This window comes from Fukomys damarensis, unplaced genomic scaffold (genome assembly GCF_012274545.1).
Source record: "Fukomys damarensis isolate Sample0158 unplaced genomic scaffold, DMR_v1.0_HiC HiC_scaffold_16, whole genome shotgun sequence".
Classification (NCBI taxonomy): domain Eukaryota; kingdom Metazoa; phylum Chordata; class Mammalia; order Rodentia; family Bathyergidae; genus Fukomys; species Fukomys damarensis.
Window position 1 is genome coordinate 82,998,898 of NW_022900928.1, and position 19,484 is coordinate 83,018,381.

The 19,484-nt window shown below is 37.7% G+C and overlaps 1 non-coding gene across 1 annotated transcript; it reads left to right on the plus strand.

The window, feature by feature from the left end:
• Positions 1-18,677: 18,677 nt before the first annotated feature.
• Positions 18,678-18,782, plus strand: LOC117286420. The gene has a single exon (XR_004517592.1). It is a non-coding gene; the product is annotated as a U6 spliceosomal RNA (small nuclear RNA).
• The last annotated feature ends 702 nt before the right edge of the window (positions 18,783-19,484 follow it).

The following is a 19,484-nucleotide window of genomic DNA, read 5'->3' on the forward strand; positions in this document are numbered from 1 at the left end:
ATGTCCTTCTTTGTCTCTTTTAATCAGTGTTGGTTTGAAATCCACTTGATCTGAAAAAAGGATAGTTACTCCTCCATTTTTTTTTTTTTTTGGTTCCTGTCACATGTAGCATTGCTTTCCATGCTTTAACTTTCAGACTGAGTTTCTCTTTTATTTAAGTGTGTTTTTTGTATGCAGCATATTGTTGGATCTTGCCTGTTGACCCGTTCTGCCATTCTATTTCTTTTGATTGGTGAATTGAGACCATTAGCATTAATGGTTATAACTGATATGTACTGACATATCATTGTCATGACTTTTTCTTTTTGTTGGATTCTCCCCTTTGCATTTAGTTTCTTGTTATGCCTGATGGATTCATTCTGCAGGGCTTCCTGAGTTGTGATAATCTTTGTCTTTTCTTTGGATATTATTTAAATTTTTTAGCAGTGCTGGTTTAGTATTCATGAAGTTCCTAAGGTCTTTTTTTGTCATGAAAGTATCTTATCTCTCCACCAATTTTGAAAGGGTACATCAATCTGGGTTGGAGGTTGTTTTCCTTTTGGAGTTAAAATATGGAGAGCCATGCTCCTCTTGCCTTGTGGGTTTGTGTTGGGAAGTCTGCTGTGATTCAGATGGGCTTTCCTTTGTACATGATTTTTCTTTTCTCTAACTGCTTGTAGAATTGTGTTCTTCTGTTGGGTTTCTGTTGGGAATCTTAAATATTATATATTTACGTGTAAATTTTTTATCACGAATTGTCAGAGTCCTATGAGCCTCACTTATCTGTATGTCAGGATCTTTCCCCCTGTTTGGGAAGTTTTTGTCATTACTTTGGTGAGCAGTTTTGTTGTTGTTGTTGTTCTTGTTGTTGTTGTTTTCATCTGCATTCTCTCCTATTTCTTCATTGACTCTAATCAGTCTCATGTTATTCTTCTTTGAATCATCTAGCAGCTGCTGGATTGATCTCTCATGATCCCTTACTATTTTTAAATTATTTTTCTTTTCCTGGTCATTAATTGTAATCTTTTCTTCTATATCTGAAATTCTGTCCTTGCATTGGAATGTTCTGCTGCACAAAGTTTCAACGGAGTGTTTAATCTCTGAGAAAGATGTTTGCATCTGTTTTATGGATTCCCATTTATTTCCTATTTTGGGATTCCATCATGTTTTGAGCTCCTTTTTTTCTTCTTTTTTTTTTTTCATTGAGTTTATTGGTGCTTTTTAGGTACACATTACAGTTACATTCATCATTGGGATCTTGCACCTTTACATGACAGGTCTTGGTTCTCATTTTTCCCCCATACCCCTGCCATTGCTTCATCCCTGCCACCCTTCCCTATTTCCAAAACTTTGTTTTCATTTTCTCATGTTTTTCTTTTCCCTTATTTCCTTTCCCCTACCCTTCCCACTTCCCCTACCCCTTTAGCCCTTTTCTTCCTATTTCACATTGTCAATTATACCATTTGGATCTTATTTACACTTTTAGTTTTTCATGTCACTGAAAACTATTTGGTATTTACACGTGTGTCTTATTTATTTCACTTAAGAGTATGGCCTCAATATGCATCCACTTTCCTATGAATGACTCTAGTTTCTCATTTTTTATGGCTGAGTAGTACTCCATTTTACAGAAAAACCACATCTTTTTTCATCCGGTCTCCAACAGATGGGCAATTGGGCTGTTTCCAAGTTTTAGCTATTACAAACTGTGCCACTATAAACATGGGTGTACATGTACTCATTGATTCCTGAAGTGTGTATTACTTAGCCTCCATGTGTTTGTGTTGTCTATGATTTCCTTTGTCATTGATTAATTTCATGGTGCAATGACTTGAAAATATGCATGAGATTATTTCAGTTCATCTGCATTTACTTAAGCATGCTTTGCAGCCTAAGGTATAATCTTTTTTGGAGAAAATGCCTTGTCTTATTAGAATAAATGTGTATTCTGTTGTTTTGAGGTGGAACACTGCAGGTATTGGTTAAATCCATGTGTTCAAAGATGTGATTCAACTCTAATATTTCTTTGTTGATTTCTTGGCTCTTTGCACTGCCTACATATCACAGTGTAGTACTGAACTCCCCTACTATAATTTTGTTGATATGTACATAATCTTTTGTATCCAGTAGTATTTTTTTTAATGAAAATGAGTGTGCCAGCACTTGGTGCATATTTAAAAACACTGTTTCTATTCCTGTTGAATTGTTCCTTTTAGTGATATACACTGACCTTTTTAGTCTCTTCTGATCATTTTCAGCCTCAATTCCACTTTGTCTGAAAATAGGATAGCTATCCCTGCTTGCTTTCAGGCTTGGTTGCATGGAGTATAATTTTCCATCCTTTGACTTTCAGTCTACATGTGATTTTGTTTGTTTGTTTTATATTGTTATTGGAGAGACATGCCTCTTGATATCCCATCTAGATATAAACCATGTCTGTATATAGTTCACACCTTCATTACTTCCACATTGCTAGGGAAAAACTTTTAGTTTTTCACACCAGAACAATTATTCAGTATTTACACATATATGTCTTATAAATTTCACTTAAAAGTATGGCCTCGATGTGCATCCACTTAACTATAAATAACTCTAGTTTCTCATTCTTTATGGCTGAGTAGTACTCCATTTTATTTTTAAAAATCATCTTTATCCAGTCTCCAGTTGATGGGAAATTAGGCTGTATTCAAGTTTTAACTATTACAAACTGGGCAGCTATACTCATGGGTGAGCATATATCACTGTGGTATGATTCTTTTAATTATTTTGGGAAGATACCCAGCAGAGGAATATGTGGGTCAAATGGGATATTTAATCCTAGCTGCTTGTGATATCACCAAATTGATTTCCATAGTCTGCATTCCCACCAACAATGAAGTGTTCCTCTTTCCCATAACCCTGCCAGCATTTATTGTTTGATTTCTTGATAGCAGCCATACTTTCTGGGCTGAGGTGAAAACTCACTGCTGTTTTCATCTGCATCTCTCAAATGACTAGTTGAATATTTTTAATATGTTTATGTGCTGTATTTACTGCATTTCCTGAGAAATGTCTGTTCATTTCAGATGTCCACATTTGAATCAGGTCTTTATATTGGGGGGGGCTGATTTTTTTTTAGTTCTTTATATATTCTAGATAGTAGACACCTTTGTCTGAGGAACAGCTGCTAAAAACATTTTCCCATTTTGTGGGTTATCTCTTAGCTCTGTTGGTGATTTTTCTCCATTGAAGAAACTTTTTAAAAAGATGAGATCCTACCTGTTGATTTTTTGTGCTAGTTCCCATGCTACTGAGGATTTGCTCATAAAGTCTTTTCCTATGCCAATGTCTTCAATAATTCTACCTAACTTATCATCCAGCAAGTTTAGTGTTTTTGTTTTAATATTTAGATCTTTAATGCACTTGGATTTTAGTTTAGTGCATGGTGAAAGATAGCAGTCTAGTTTTAACCTTTGGCAAGTTGAAATCCAGTTTTTCTAATACCATTTATTAAAGAGGCTAACTTTTCCCCCTTGAAGACAGTAGGCTACTTTGTCAAAGAGGAGGTATCTGAGTATGTCAGGAGTTTTTTTTCTGTTTCTTCTAATCTCTTCCACTGATCCTCAGATCTGATTCTTTGCTAGTATAATGCTGTTTTTATCACAGTGGCTTTGTAGTACAGTTTCAAGTTGTGGATTTATGATACCCCTGCCATTTCTCTGTTTCCTAGAATTTCTTTTGCTATTTATTCTTGGTCTCTTCTGATTCCAAACGAATTTTTTAATTGTTTTCTCTACTTCTGTGAAATGTACTGTTGGGATTTCAATAGGGATTGCATTGAATTTGTATAGCAGTTTTGGAAGTATAGCCATTTTCACTGTATTAATTCTTCCTAACAAAGAAAGAGAGATAACTTTCCATTTTCTTATATCCTCTTTGATCTCTTTTTTCAGAGTGCTGTAGTTCTCATTGTACAGGTCATTTTTTTTCCTTTGTTAGATTGATTCCTAGATATTTCATTTTTCATTCTCAGTGAGTCTATACAAGAAGGCTGTTGATTTTTGAGTGTTTACCTTGAATGCAGCTACTTTACTGAATCTGTCAATTAAGTCTAGAAGTCTTTTGGCAGAGTTTTGGATCTTCTATGTAGAGTATCATATCATCAGCAAATAATGACAGTTTGAATTCTTCTTTTCCTGTTTGTATTGTTTCAAATTCTTTCTCATGTCTAATTGTTGTGGTTAATGTTTCCAAAACTATATTGAATAGGAGCGGTGATAGTGGACATCCTCGTATTCTTCCTGATTTTAGCATGAAGGTTTTCAATTTTGGGCTATTTAACATGATGTTGGCTCTTGGTATTATAGATAGCCTTTATCAAGCTGAGAAAAAGACCATCTATTCCAATTTTCTGCAGGGTTTTTTATCATGAATGGGTTTGAATTTTGTCAAATGCTTTGTCTGCTTCTACTGAAATTATCATATGGATTTGTCCATGGCTCTGTTAGCATAGTGTATTACATTTATTGATTTATATGTCTTGAAACATCCTTTCATCCCTGGAATAAATCCAACTTCTTCAGGGTGTAAGATCTTCTTGATTATCCTCTGTATTGTGTTTGTCAGTATCTTTTTTTTTCTTCATTTTTCCCCTTGTCTCTGCCCTCCCTTAACCCCCTCTTCCCCTCCCCATTTACACTTTATTTCCATCTTTTCATTTTCTCACTTTTTTTTCCTTTTCCCTTATTACCCTTCCCCTACCCATCTCATCTTCCCTACACCTTTAGTGCATTTCTTCCCATTTCACAATGTGAGTAATTTCATTAGGATCTTATGTACTATTACAGTTTATTCACACCAGAGAAACTATTTGATATTTACACACATGTGGCTTATTTTTTTTCCAGGTTGAATTGAGTTTATTTATACATTTTAGGGATACAGTACAGTTACATTCATTGTTGGGATCTTGTACCTCTACATGTGGCTTATTTATTTCACTTAGGAGTATATCCTCAATATGTATCCATTTTCCTATGAATGAATCTATTTTTTTATTCTTTATTGCTGAGTAGTATTCCATTTTATAGAAAAACCACATCTTCTTTATCCAGTTTCCAACTGATGGACAAATGGGCTGTTTCCAAGTTTCAGCTGATACAAACTGTGCCGCTATAAACATGGGTGTGCATACATCACTGTGATATGATTCTTTTAGTTCTTTTTGAAAGATACCCAGCAGAGGGATGGATGGGTCAAATGGAACCTCTAGTCCAAGCTCTTTGAGGTATCTCCATATTGATTTCCAGTATCTTATTGAGAATTTTTGCCTCTGTATTCATTAGGGAGATTGGCCTGTAATTCTTTTTGTTTGGGTCTTTCTCTGGTTTTGGAATCAAAGTAACACCTACTTCCAGAAATGAATTTGGAAGTATTATTCCTTTCAATTTCATTGAAAAGTTTAAAGAGTAGTAGCAATAGTTCTTCTCTAAATGTCTTGTAGAATTCTGTAGTGAAACCATCAGGACCTGTGCTTTTCTTCCTTGATAAATTTTTAATTACTTTTCAATTTCACTGATTGTATTTGTTTAGAAATTTTTTATCTTCTTCATTCAACATTGGTAATTCATAAGTATCTAGACATCTGTCCATTTCCTCTGTGTTTCCCATTTTATTAGAGTACATGTTTTCTGCATAGGTATTGACATCTTCTGGTTTCTCCTAAATCTGTTGTGGCTTCACCTTTTTCATTTCTAAGTGCATGGATCTGAGTCTTTTCTTTCCTTTTTTGTTAAGGCTGACTAAAGGTTTATTGAATTTATTTATTCTTTCAAAAAACTAACTCTTCAATTCATTGATTTTTTTTCTATCATTTTCTTACTCTCCGTTACATTGATTTCTACTCTGTTCTTTATAATTTCCTTTCTGTGCAAGCTTTGGGTTTTTCTTGCTCTTCTTTTTCTAGGAGCTTAAGATTCATCATCGGGTTGTTTATTTGAGCTCACTCTGTTTTCCTAGTGTGGGTATTCACTGCAAAGAATTTCCCTTGTAGAACAGCTTTCATTGTGTCCCATAGATTTCTGTATGTTGTACTGGCATTATCATTTATTTTTCAGAACTGACTAATTTCTTCTTTAATTTCCTCTGTGACCCATTGATTGTTCAAGAGTGTTTTGTTCAATTTCCATGTGTTTGTGAAGTTCTTGCAGTTTCTTATGCTATTGTTCCCCATCTTAATTGGAGGTTGGTCTGATAATATACATGGAATAACTTCAATTTCTTTGCATTTATTTAAACATGTTCTATGAGCTAGTATGGGGCTATTTGGAGCTACAGAGGGATTTGGCCAAGAGATGGGCCCCTCTGGGACTAAGTCTCTTTGTACATAAACTGGCAGTTGGACTTGGTGTTTGGAAAAGGCTTCCCTGCATAAAATATCTGTGCTCTACAGAGTCCTGGAAGAAGCGCAGTGTCCCAGGGGATTAGGAAGACACTGATGAGCAGAAAGAGACTTTGACATAAGCTTTCACCCTATATCAGGCATGTTAACATTATTTAATTCCCATCACAATCTAATGAGGTATTATTATTACTATTATTATTATTATAAAGATGAATTCTGCAAATTTTGCAGAAGCTATGTATCTTCTTATTCAAAGTTATATGTCTAGAAGTAGTTACTTGATGGGAATTGTATATTTGGATTCTCAGATGACAAAGCACATGATACTGTCCTCTATTGTGTGCTGCTCTACCAGAACATGTGATACTGAAAGACCTGAGAACACCTGAGAGAACTGAGAGCACCTGAGGGCTTTTACATAGCTGAGGATATCTAAGAGTGCCCAAGAATTCCTGAGAGCTCCTGAGCATGAAGACAGAATCTCAGAGCCCTGAGATCACCTGAGAGACACTGAGAGTGTCTGCAGTGCCCAAGAGCCCCTGAGAGGTCCTGAGAGGATCTGAGAACTTCTCAGAGTGCCTGAGAACACCTGAGAACACCTGAGAGCACCCGAGAACACCTGAGAGCACCCAAGGATGTCTAAGAGAGGCTGGGAGAATTTCATAGCCCATGAGATGACCTAAGAACCAGTGAGAGCACCTCAGAATTACTGAGAAAGTCTGAGGATTCCTAAGAGTACCTGAGGGTGCTTGGGAGCCCCTAGGCCTGCAGTTCTGTGGCTGTAGTGTGTGGGAGATGCAGCCATGCCTCAGAGCCATGTCATGGAAGGCCACTACTTGCCCATGAAAGCAAGTAGAGGATGTCAGTTATATGTCTAATTGATATAAAAATCCACAATGAAAACATGCAAATCTTGGCCTACAATCCAATACTTATATGTTACATGGATGAAAGCACGCTATGGGCAGGTGCTGGGTTCTGTGTGCAGTGGCTCATTTTATCCTCTTTAGCTCTTATCCAGATGTTCAGTCAGAAAGCCCTGAGACCAAACTTCTGAGCTCACTGGCCTCCCACCTATAACAGTTTCAGGATGGTACAGGCAGGACAGAGCATTTAATTAGTGCATTTTCTTGGCTACCTTACTAGCTTGTAGACAGGTTTGACTTCCTGCACAGCCATGTGGACAATGTGAACTTCTAATGAGCTGATTAGAATAAGTACCAATTAGACACATTCAGTAGCTCAGTGCTGGCAGTACTAGTCTGTTAGTTACCCAGGGTGAGTTCTTATACAAAGGATAACTACAGAATTGCCACTATGAGAGCCAGCCACAGTTCCACCCATGCTGTAAAGGACCAAAGAACAGGGACAAGTCACTCAAAGAACAGTTGGCCCAGAGAAGAAGCATGCCTAAAGAAGAAGGAATGTTATGGATTTCTGATGTTAGGCTACAAATACAAGAAACTAGTTTTCTAGGTACACATGCATATTAATTGAGATATTGTGTTGAACATTTGTACCATCTAAACTCTACTCCTAGGATATAATCTTCATAAGGATGATATCTATAGGATTCAAGAGTAAACACTTGGGCCAGGGATTTAGCTCAGTGGTGCTGCTGACTGCCTCACAAATGCCAGGTCCTGAGTTCTATCCCCAATACCCTCCCCCAAAAAAGAAGAAAATGAAGTAAACATTGGTGTCTGTTATAGTTCACTATGTCCCAAGCACTTGCAAAATTCTTTACATTCATGCTTACCTCCTCCAAATTCTAAGACCTATTTTATCAATATTTTACAAAATGAACACTGTGCACAGACCTGTCTACGATCTGTGTGCTGTGCTGAGTATTTCACATCAATTAGGTTGAATTAATTTTCATTTTAAAAAATGTGAAATGTGGTATTGTTTTTATTCCCCCCTCTAGGTGAGAAAATAGATGCATAAGTGGGGTAATGTATCCAAAATAGCATAAACAGAATTTGAAACAGCAAACCAGATTCCAGGGGCCATCCTTAAAATCTCTTTGTTAGTGAGGCTGCCTAGAGAAGAGCTGCACAGGCACTCAGGCTTCTTCCAGCATTCCACCATTCGATCAGTAAGTGCATGGGTGCACACACCAGGGAGCAGCTGTGTGGACCAGCATGGTGCAGCTGCAGGCTGGTACCAGCTAGGGCCCCACCTCAACACCAGAGGTGTGGAGACATATCCCAAAGCCACAGGCCACCTCGAAAAGGGTTGGACAGGTATGAAACCTTTTTCTAGAGTTCTGCTATACCATTAGTAAGTGTGCTCACACACTGGTGAGCAGCTGTGTGGACCAGAGTGGTGTGGCTGCAAGCAGGTCCCAACTAGGTCACTGCCCCACCCTGACCCCAGAGATGTGGGTGCACATAACCAAGCCAAAGCCACCTAGAAAAGAGCTGCACAGGAGTACAAGCTTCATCCAGAGTCCCACCATACCTTTAGCCACAGCCAAGAGCCCATCTGGAAAAAAACTACACAGCCACATAAGGGCCCAAACAAAAGACACACCTAGATACAATCTCAAGGGTGCACAGGCCCCATCCAGGGACCCACCCAGAAAACAGTTTAGCTCAGGGATATAGGCCACCATTCTAAACACAGGAATTGGTGTATAGGGGAGCAGCAGAGTAAAGGCGGCTCAGTGGCCTGCTGAGAATTAAAGACCACTGGGTGAGCAAAATGTTGCTTGAACAAAGGCATAGCAGGCTGCATCTACTGAAATGATGATACATGGAAATAAGTCTCAAAACCAGACTTCCAGTTCACCTAAGGCAACCCCAAGTGAAACAAGATGGAACAATCTGAAACTCAACCATTTGAACTGCCTGAACTGGCAAATGAGGACCTGTAAAAAAATGAAATCAGAAATAACTTCTCAGATAACAGAAGTGATTGTGCCCATAGTACAATACATGATTAGTAAATCAAGAGCAGACACAGATAAGAAGAAAGAGGATTCTAATCAACAGAGACATGGCAGGATAACAATCTCCAATTTGAAACTATACTACAAAGCCACTGTGATAAAAACAGCATGGTACTGGCAAAGAAAAAGACTCAAGGATCAGTGGAATACATTGGAAGATACAGAAACAACTCCAGATATACTCAGCTACCTCACTTTTCACAAAGGAGCCAAACATCCTCACTGGAGGAAAGATAGCCTCTTTAATAAATGGTCTTGGAAAAACTGGATTTTAACCTGTCAAATATTAAAACTAGACCCTTATCTTTCACCATGCACTAAACTAAAATCCAAGTGGATTAAAGATCTAAATATTAAAAAAGAGTCACTAAATTTGCTGGAAGATAAGTTAGGCAGAACTATTGAAGACATTGGCATAGGAAAAGACTTTATGAACAAATCCTCAGTAGCATGGAAACTAGCACAAAGAATCAACAACTGAGACCTCATCTTATTAAAAAGCTTCTGCACTGCAAAAGAAACCACCAACAGAGCTAAGAGACAACCTACAATGTGGGAAAAAATGTTTACTGGCTGCTCCTCAGACAAAGGACTATTATCTAGAATATATAAAGAAATAAAAAAAAAAAAACAGGCCTCCCCCCAAATATAAAGGTGTTTACTGGCTGCTCCTCAGACAAAGGACTATTATCTAGAATATATAAAGAAATAAAAAAAAAACAGGCCTCCCCCCAAATATAAAGACCCAATTCAAAAATGGGCATCTGAAACCTAGAGTGGTGGTGCACACCTGTAATCCCTTCACTCAAGAGGCTGAGGCAGGAGGATGGCTGTGAGTTCGAGACCAGCCTGGGCTACATAGTGAGTTCCAGGGCAGTCTCAACTACATAGTGAGACCCTGTCTCAAAAAAACAAAACAAAACAAATCAAAAATGGGCATCTGAAATGAACAGACATTTCTTAGTCAAAGAAGAAAAAGCAGCAAATAAATATATGAAAAAATGTTCCATATCACTGAGATTCCAGAAAGTATGGATGCTGTCAAGAAGTCAACAAATAACAAATGTTGGTGGGGTTGTAGGGAGAAAGGAACCTTTCTCCATTGTTGATGGGAGTACAGACTGGTGTAACCACTGTGGAAATCAATATTGAAATACCTCAAAGAACTAGGATTAGAGGCTCCATTTGATCCAGATATCCCTCTGCTGAGCATCTTTCCAAAAGAATTAAAAGAATCATACCACAGTGATATATGTGCACTCATGTTTATAGCAGCATAGTTTGTAATAGCTAAAACTTGGAAACAGCCCGGTTGCCCATCAGTTGGAGAATGGATAAAAAAGATGTGTTTTTACTATAAAATGGAGTACTACTCAGCCATAAAGAATGAGAAACTACAGTCACTCCTAGGAAAAAATGATGCATATTGAGGCCATATTCTTAAGTGAAATAAATAAGACACACGTGTATAAATACTGAATAGTTTCTTATGTAAAACTGAAAGTGTAAATAAGATCCAAATGGTATTGATAGGGCAAACTTTAACAGTGAAAACCTAGGAAAGGCCACAATGCAAGATAGCTTTGCCCTTTACTCTGTTTTAACTGGCACCTGAGGCATCTAGTCTCTAAAAATGTTTGTAAATGAAAAGACCACTGTTAGCTTTGTTGACCAGACACCTACCTTCCCCTTAGCTAGAATAGATAAATCTTAAAAGTAACTTCCCCTAACAAAGAATGGCATTGAAATTCAACTGCCTCACCACCATGTTTGTGGTATCAGCAATGTGAACTGTGAAAATGCAATGTAACCAGTTGAATGAGATCAAGGCTGTAAAACCCTATAAAAGAAGGAGTTGTAACCCAATGGGGGAGTCAATCATGGCACCACCATTAGGTGTGATTGATCCCTATCGATGGAGTAAACTATTTTTATTTTACTTCCTTTCTGCTGCCTGTCTGTGTGTCACTTTCCACTTCCTTCTGTAACAGTGTGATTGAGAATGTGAAATAGGAAGAAAGGGGCTAAAGGAGTAGCGGAAGTGGGAAGGGTAGCAGAAAAGAAATAAGGGAAAAAAAATATAAGAAAAGAAAAAATGGAAACAAAGTCTTTGTAAATAGGGGGGAGCTGAAGGAAGGGCAGGGCTATGGGGAAAAATGAGAACCAAGACCTGTCATGTAAATGTACAAGATCCCAGTGATGAATGCAATTGTACTGTATACTTTAAAAATACCAATAAACTCAATAAAAAAAGAAAAAAATCAATGACTAACAGATGAAATCAATGAAGAAATTTTAAAAGTCCCTGGAATCAAGTAATAATGGCAGTACAACATACTGAAATGGATGGGACACAATGAAAGCAGTCCAAAAAGAGAAGTTTATAGCTGTAAATGCCACATTAAAAAAGAAAAACAAAACAATCCCCAATTAATGAAAGAATGATATAGGTCAAGATCCTAGCAAAACAAAGTAATAAAAAATTAAAACTTGTTCAAAGAAAGAAATTGTAAACAACAGCAGAAATTAATAAAATGAAGACCAAAAATTAGAAAAAAAATGAGTCAAAGTTCATTATTTGAAAGGATAAACAGAATAAATAAATTGTTAGTTGAATTTACCAAAAGAAAGAAAAAAAGACCCATATCAATGGAATTAGAAAATATTTCCCAAAAGAGCTAAAGTCATCATATTACAGTGATACAAGCATAGCCATGTTCACAGCAGCACAATCCATGATAGCTAAGTCTTGAAAGTGGCCAATATGCTCACCAAAAGTGAATGGATAGCCAGGCATGGTGGTGCATGCCTGTAATCCCATCACTCAGGAGGCTGAGGCAAGAGAATCTATGTGAGTTCAAGACCAGCCTGGACTACATAGTGAGTTTGATAAACTCACTCATAAAACTGAGTCATCCCACACAACTAAGGCTACTATCATGTTCCACACAGTGCTCAGTGCCGCCTCTGAGAATTGGTATGGCTTTCATTGTGTCACCAAGCAACAAGGATTCCTCCCACTGACTCTCAGGATAATATAAAGTAAAGATTTCTCCAGCTCAGAGAAGGCTCTGGGTCAGGATTTTTGCATTTTGTATCTCTGGGAACATCTACCTGTGATGATTGTGCCCCCAAAGACACTACACCAGACCACAGAAAGGGAATCAATGATAGACAGACTTGCATGGTACCCAAGAACTTTGTGTGGTGTGAACAGATAGCATGGTCAACTACTGTGGCTTAGTATGATAAATATGTCAACACCAGAGTTCAAGGATTGGCACCTTAGCAAAAAGAGAAAGTAGCACAAAAATTAGTTTAGCATCTGAAATGGGTTCTGGGTAAATATGTGTTAAATGCTATGATGAGCTAAATATTGGACCATGACAATACCAGGTTCTAATCTCTGGAATGTGTAAATGCCTCGTTTGAAAAAAGGGTGTTTGCTGATGTGATAAAATTAAAGAATTTGAGATGGAAATATTACTGTGGATTATCCATAAATGTAATCACGCGTACTCTTATAAGAGAAAAACTTAAGGAGATTTGACCCTGACAGATGCACAAGTGCACAGATACAGATGGAACACAGCACCCACCAGAAAAATTTAGGAAGTGACTCTACCAGGGCCCTCTGGAAGGAGAGCAGCCCTTATGAAACACCTTGATTTCAGCCCATGCAAAATGATGTGGCATTAAGCCTCCAGAACCATTTTCTGAGAGAAAATATATTTCTATTGCTTTCATCCATGTTGGTAATAATCCGTTCTAGCAGCCACAGGAAACTCAGACAGATGTTAAATATGTATTAAGCCATATAAAAATTCTTCCCATAAACTCCTTAACTGTTGGTCTAAATAATATTGTAGGTTCAATATCCCAAATGTTTATTTTTAGAAATTAAAAAAAAAAAACAAAATAAAATGATGCTATGTAGCTCAACAGCCACATAGGTGGTCCAGGATGGGACAGACCAAGTGTACAACTGAGTATAACCTAGGGTTAACACTCCATAACTTTTTTTTGTCCCAGTGCTCAGACCAGCACCAGATATATGAGAAGAACAGCAAATTCACAGAGGAACACAAGAGGTAACAGATGGGACACAATGTTGCAGGACTTCTGGCATGGGGCAGAGGAGGGAGTTTAGATATGTGGATTCTTAAGTGGCCAAAGGGGCAAATAGGTTCCTTCATATCCCTGTTATTCATATACTAGTCTGACTGATGAAGGCTAAGCCCTCATGACCTCATCACCTCTCACAGGCTTTATCTCTTAACACCACAATGAAAATGAGGTGTCCTTATGAATTTTGGAGGGATACTAACTTTCAGACCATAGAAGGAAAGAGTGATTCGTTTGGAAAGACAAGATGGGACTGACTTAGCTTAGTAATATAGTGTCACTATGCCACAGGAAGAGTTTTGGACTCTTTCCTGCCCTCCCCCAACTCCTCCACATCTCCTCCCCATTCTTTAAGGTGCAGCTCAGGGCCAGCTTGTCTATGAATTTACCCCTCCTGCTACATAAGACAAACACGGGTGCAAATACAGAGCAGGGAGCTCTAACCAGGCAGCAAATTCATGAGCACCTGGATTTTGGACTTCTCTGACTCCATAACTGTAAAAAATAAATGTATATGCTTTAAAAATTACCAAATGATTGATGCTCATTGTTATCATTATAATTATAATTATTATTAGTCTCTGGGCCCTCACTTGGTGTTCTCCATGAACAGAAAGATGTGAAGATGAAGATCACTTAGGACTTATCTCAAGCTAGCAAGCCCTCTGTGGTTTTAAGGCTGCTGGCGAGTTACTTGTGTTAGTGATTCTTATTCTAATTATTTGTTTTTCTGCCCATCAAACTCCTGGAGGATCACAGCAAGGCAAATATAAGGATGATAATGCAAAAACTTCTTGGAAACCTAGATCAGCCATTTCCTTTGTCTAAATACTTCTTGAGATTAGAAAAAAAAAAAAGGATGTTTTTAGGGAGTTTCACTAACAAGCTTGTAGGTCAGGTAGAGAAAAATTTTAATGAAGACAATGGTCAGAAGGCTACCATTTTCCAACAATTTAATCTCACCCATGTTTTGGAATGATTCAAAGTCACCCAGACTTCCATGTCAGCCCTCTGAACATGCAAGGTCCTAGAATAGGGCATGTTCCTCTATTCCAGTGAAATTATCTGTAAATTACCTGCAAAAAGGACCAGAATTCTCTAAACAGAAATCTCCTGAAATTCAAAGGAATACTTTTTACTCACTTTTGAGGCATGACTGGGTGTCATTCTTAACAGCTGGTCTTAGTTTAAAGCCCAGTAGAAGAGAGAACGGCAAGAAAAGCAGGTGAGCCCAACTAGTGGTCAGGTATGTGGTCCTCTGGGTCCTTCTTCCCCTATCTCTTCATTCCACACTGACTAGTCCTGGCCTGCTCAGCTGGCCCAGTTTCCTGAGGGTAAAGATTAATGAGGCTCAAGCCACAGGCTCCTGTGCAGCCAGGCACCACTCCAGTCAGAGGCATTAGTGCTTCTGGTGGTCAATGAATCTTCAGAACAAGGTTCTCCTTCATATGCAGACAGTTTAATGAGCCTGCCTAGATTTGTGGCTGACACAAAGCAAAGAGATGGAGAATAAGTAGAGGTCCCTTTCACAAGGGTAGTGAGTTGTCATGCACATGACTGGAGAGGCAGCCAGTTCAAGTGGACTATAACCTTTCACCAGAATCAACCATTCCTGTGAGATAGGGTGGTTGGCAGAGCTTGACATGAAGAGCAGTGGAAGGAGAGGAGAGGTTTTGCAGAAAGGAGATGTTAAAGAGCAGAATCCCACTACTCACAAGCTTTAGGAAGCCTCACTGGTTACTGTGTTAAGAGTGTAGCTCTGGCCTTTTGATTTTCCAGGGACAGAAATTCCACCATTTGTGGAATCCCATCATTATACTTCCATCATGTTATCTCTCCTGGTAGGAGTGGATGATGAAGGCTGGATTTTCAAACTCAGTGATGATTCACAAGGAGGAAATTCTTCTTCTTTCCCTGAGGATCTCTTCTAGTGATGTGAAAATTTGAAATCTTTGTAAAATATCTTTCCCCAAAAAATGAGATAGATGTTGGATAATTCTCCTGATCCAGCATGTGAGTACATGATCCACTTGATAAAGATCATGCAGACATAGGAAATTAGGGACACAAAAGAAGGGAAATGGAGAAGGTGATGAAGGATGAACATGGAATGGGGAGGGCATTTTCTGGCCTCAAGCCCTAATTCCACTACTGTGTAATTTTGGGTAATTATGCATTGTTGTCTGTGCTGTGGCTTCCTTATCTTTAAAACATGAATGTCCTTATGATTATGAGGATAGGAGTCCTGTACTTAGTACAATTCCTAACATACACCCAGCAATGTTCATTTAATTCAGGCAACTATTCATTTAATTCAAGAAGGATACCTCCTCTATATTTTGGGGTGGGAAATAATGTGAATTATTTTGCTAAAATTTGCTCTGCTCTCAATTTCTGCCAGTGGCTTTTATTTTAATGATGCGTGATGCCAGTTCCTTGGCTGGTGCTGGGATTGTGATGGGATTAAAAGGGTAGAAAAAAGAGAAGAGTGCATTAAATAGATACTTAGGGAACTAACAGAGTGAACACCTTGTTAGACATGGGAAAGTAGTTAAGCAGTGTCAGTGTTGGTATCATGAATATATAATGATAATACAAATACAGATTGTAGTTTTTTCCAGGAGTGGTGTTTAACAAAATAACCACAATGAGGAGAGAATACACAAGAAATTTAAATGTATTTATAAGTATCTGAGAATTAAGGTAATAATTTAAAAACACTTAAATCCTGAAATGTTGGAGACAGATGGGTGGGTGAATGGATAAGTGGACAGACAGGCAGACATTTATAGAAAATTAAGAGCAAAGAATGACAGTGGATGGGCAGGCTACTTGAGCCCATTATCTGAAAGGAAAGGATATGGTCTGAGTGGGCTACTTGGATTCATAATAGAGAAAAGGTACCTAAAGATGAGAAAATTAGAAATGAAATGGATGGATGGATCATGTAAATAGTGAAGGCCTCAAAATGGAAGAGGCAGGAAAAAAGCGGAGTGTTATGAATAGATTCTGATGTTTAAGGAGTAGAGATGAAAGACCTGGAAGGAAAGGTGGCTGCATCTTGGGACCCATGACAGAAGCCTCAGAGGGAAAAGGAAAGCCAGTGTTCTATGTAAAGCAGCCACCCTGGGTCCTTTTCCATAGCCCCGCCACCACTTTCACACATAGTTGCTGTTTGTGATTTCTTTTTCATTGTGCTTAATAGTCTAGTGTCATAGTGGTTTCCAGAAACACTTTCCGTAACAAAATGCAAATATATTGTTTGCTGCCTCATATACAATATAATTGTCCCACTGGAATCAATTTTTTCTTAATATTCTTGCAAGCCTAAAAAGGAATCAACTCTTAAACATTCTTTAATAATTTTGATATATTTTCTACAAGATTTGCTCTTTATGCATTTTTAATTTCATTGTCAGGAAGGAAATGTAATTTCCAGTAGTTGAGAATATTCCCAAATCAAAATCTCTCCCAGTGCAGCAGGACATTCATGTGTTGTTCTAAAGATCCTAGGTTCCTTATAACTAGATTAGTTTTTCAACTCCAATGTGAGTCTTGAAAGATTAAAGTAGGGAAATATTTCTCTGCAGAGAAGAGTTTTAACAACATGCAATCCAATTCTCAGACCACTGCGACAGGACAAGATACTGCTTGTTTATCATTTGGGGAAGCCAGGACCCTGATTACAGCTGATTACTGGCACATTTAGGTGGTGAATAACAGGGACCCCAGGTTAGGTAACATATGATGCCTAATACATGTAAGGACCTGATATGAGAATCACAGGACAAAAAGCATAGCTTTTCTTAACCTTTTCATCTCCAGTACTTTTGATAGTGATGAAAATAAGAACAATATACTGAGTGTTGTAAATAATGACACCAAGGAAGTACTTTGCATGCATTCACAGTGAGTGTGCATATCTGTACATGTGGGGGGGGATTAAAAACACTTAAAATGAAATCCACCCTCTCAGCTTTTAAGTGTGCAGTGTTTTTATCTACAGACCTCATAGCATATATAAAGAAACTATTCATTTGCAGAAATGTAGTTAATACATGTTAAACAGCAACACCCCACTTTCCCTTCACTCCAGCCTCTGGGAAGCACAAGTCTACTCTTTGATTCTGTGAGTTTGACTGTTTTATATAATGCCTATAAGTAAAATTATGCACTATTTGTCCTTCTCTAATTGATTTATTTCATTTAAAATTATAGTCTCCAGATTTATATATTAAAGCCTATGCCAGATTTTCCATGTTTTAAAAGAATAATAGTCCATTATGTTATAACATATTTTATTTATCCCCTTATCCATGGAGATTAAGGAGGTTTTAAAAATATTGGTTATTGTGAATAAACATATGCACTCACATGTAATTTTTCACATCTGGCCCTGAGATAGGCAATATAATATCTGTATCACTTTTGAGATGAGGCAACTTAGACAAAGAGTACATTAAGCAAGTGTGCAAACACCATGATTAGTAAAAGCCAGGATTGAAACAAGAAAGTTTAGAACCAGAAATTGAAAAGCTTGGATATGACCCTCCCACTCTAGCTGTCAAACAAAAATTCAGCACAGAAAGAGAACCACCAACACAGTGAAGAGAAAACATAAAAGGTGGGGTAAAAATTTTACTAGCTGTCCCTCAAAGGTCTACTTCTAGAATGTATAAAGAACTTTAAAAAAATCAGGCCTCCCCAAGTGAAAAAACAATCCAAAAATGGGAATCTGAAAGGAACAGACATTTCTCAAAGAAGTAGAAAGAGCAAATTAAACATATGAAAAAATGTTCAACATCACTGGTCATTTAAGAGATAAAAATGAAGACAATGCTGAGATTCCATTTCCCTCCAAAAAGAACGGCTGCTATCAAGAAATTAATTAATAACAAATGCTAGAGCAGTTGTGGGGGAAAAAAAAACCCTGCTCCACTGGTGCTGGGAGAGTAGACTGGTGCAACCACTGTGAAAATCAGTATGGAGATACCTCAAAAACTAAGATTAGAGTTCCCGTTTACCCAGCTATTTTCCTGCTGCGTATCTTCCCAAAATAATTAAAAGGATCATACCACAGTGATATATGTGCACTTGTGTTCAAAGCAACACAGTTTGTAATAGTTAAAACTTGGAAACAGCCCAACTAATTACCCATCAACTGGAGACTGGATAAAGAATGTGCTTTTTTTAAATAATAAAATGGAGTGATGCTCAGATATAAAGAATAAGAAACTAGCGCTCGCTTCGGCAGCACATATACTAAAAATTGGAATGATACAGACATTAGCATGGCCCCTGCGCAAGGATGACATGCAAATTCATGAAGTGTTCCATATTTTTAGATCCAAAAAACTCCACCAAAAAACTTCTAGACTTAATTGACAGATTCAGTAAAGTATCTGGATACAAGGTGAATACCCAAAAATCAATAGCCTTTCTATACACAAATAACAGACAGACGGAAAGAGAAATAAGGGAAAAAATTCCTTTTACAATAGCATCCAAAAAATGAAGTATCTAGGAATCAATCTAACAAAAGAAACAAAAGATCTCTACACTGAAAACTACAGCACTCTGAAAAAAGAAATCGAAGAGGATATAAAAAAATGGAAAGATATCCCCTGCTCCTGGGTAGGAAGAATCAACATAGTGAAAATGGCCATACTACCAAAACTGCTATATACATTCAATGCAATGCCAATTGAAATTCCAACACTATATTTCACAGAACTAGAAAAAAGAATCCAAAAATTCATTTGGAACCACAAGAGACCTAGAATAGCAAAAGCCATTATAGGCAACAGTCACATGGCACCAGGTGTAACAATTCCCAATTTGAAACTATACTACAAAGCCACTGTGATAAAATCAGCATGGTACTGGCAAAGAAATAGGCCTGAGGATCAATGGAACAGACTGGAAGACACAAAAACAAATGCAGATGTACTCAGCTACCTCATCTTCGACAAAGGAGCTCACCATCCTCAGTGGAGGAAAGATAGCCTCTTTAATAAATGGTGTTGGAAAAACTGGATATCAACC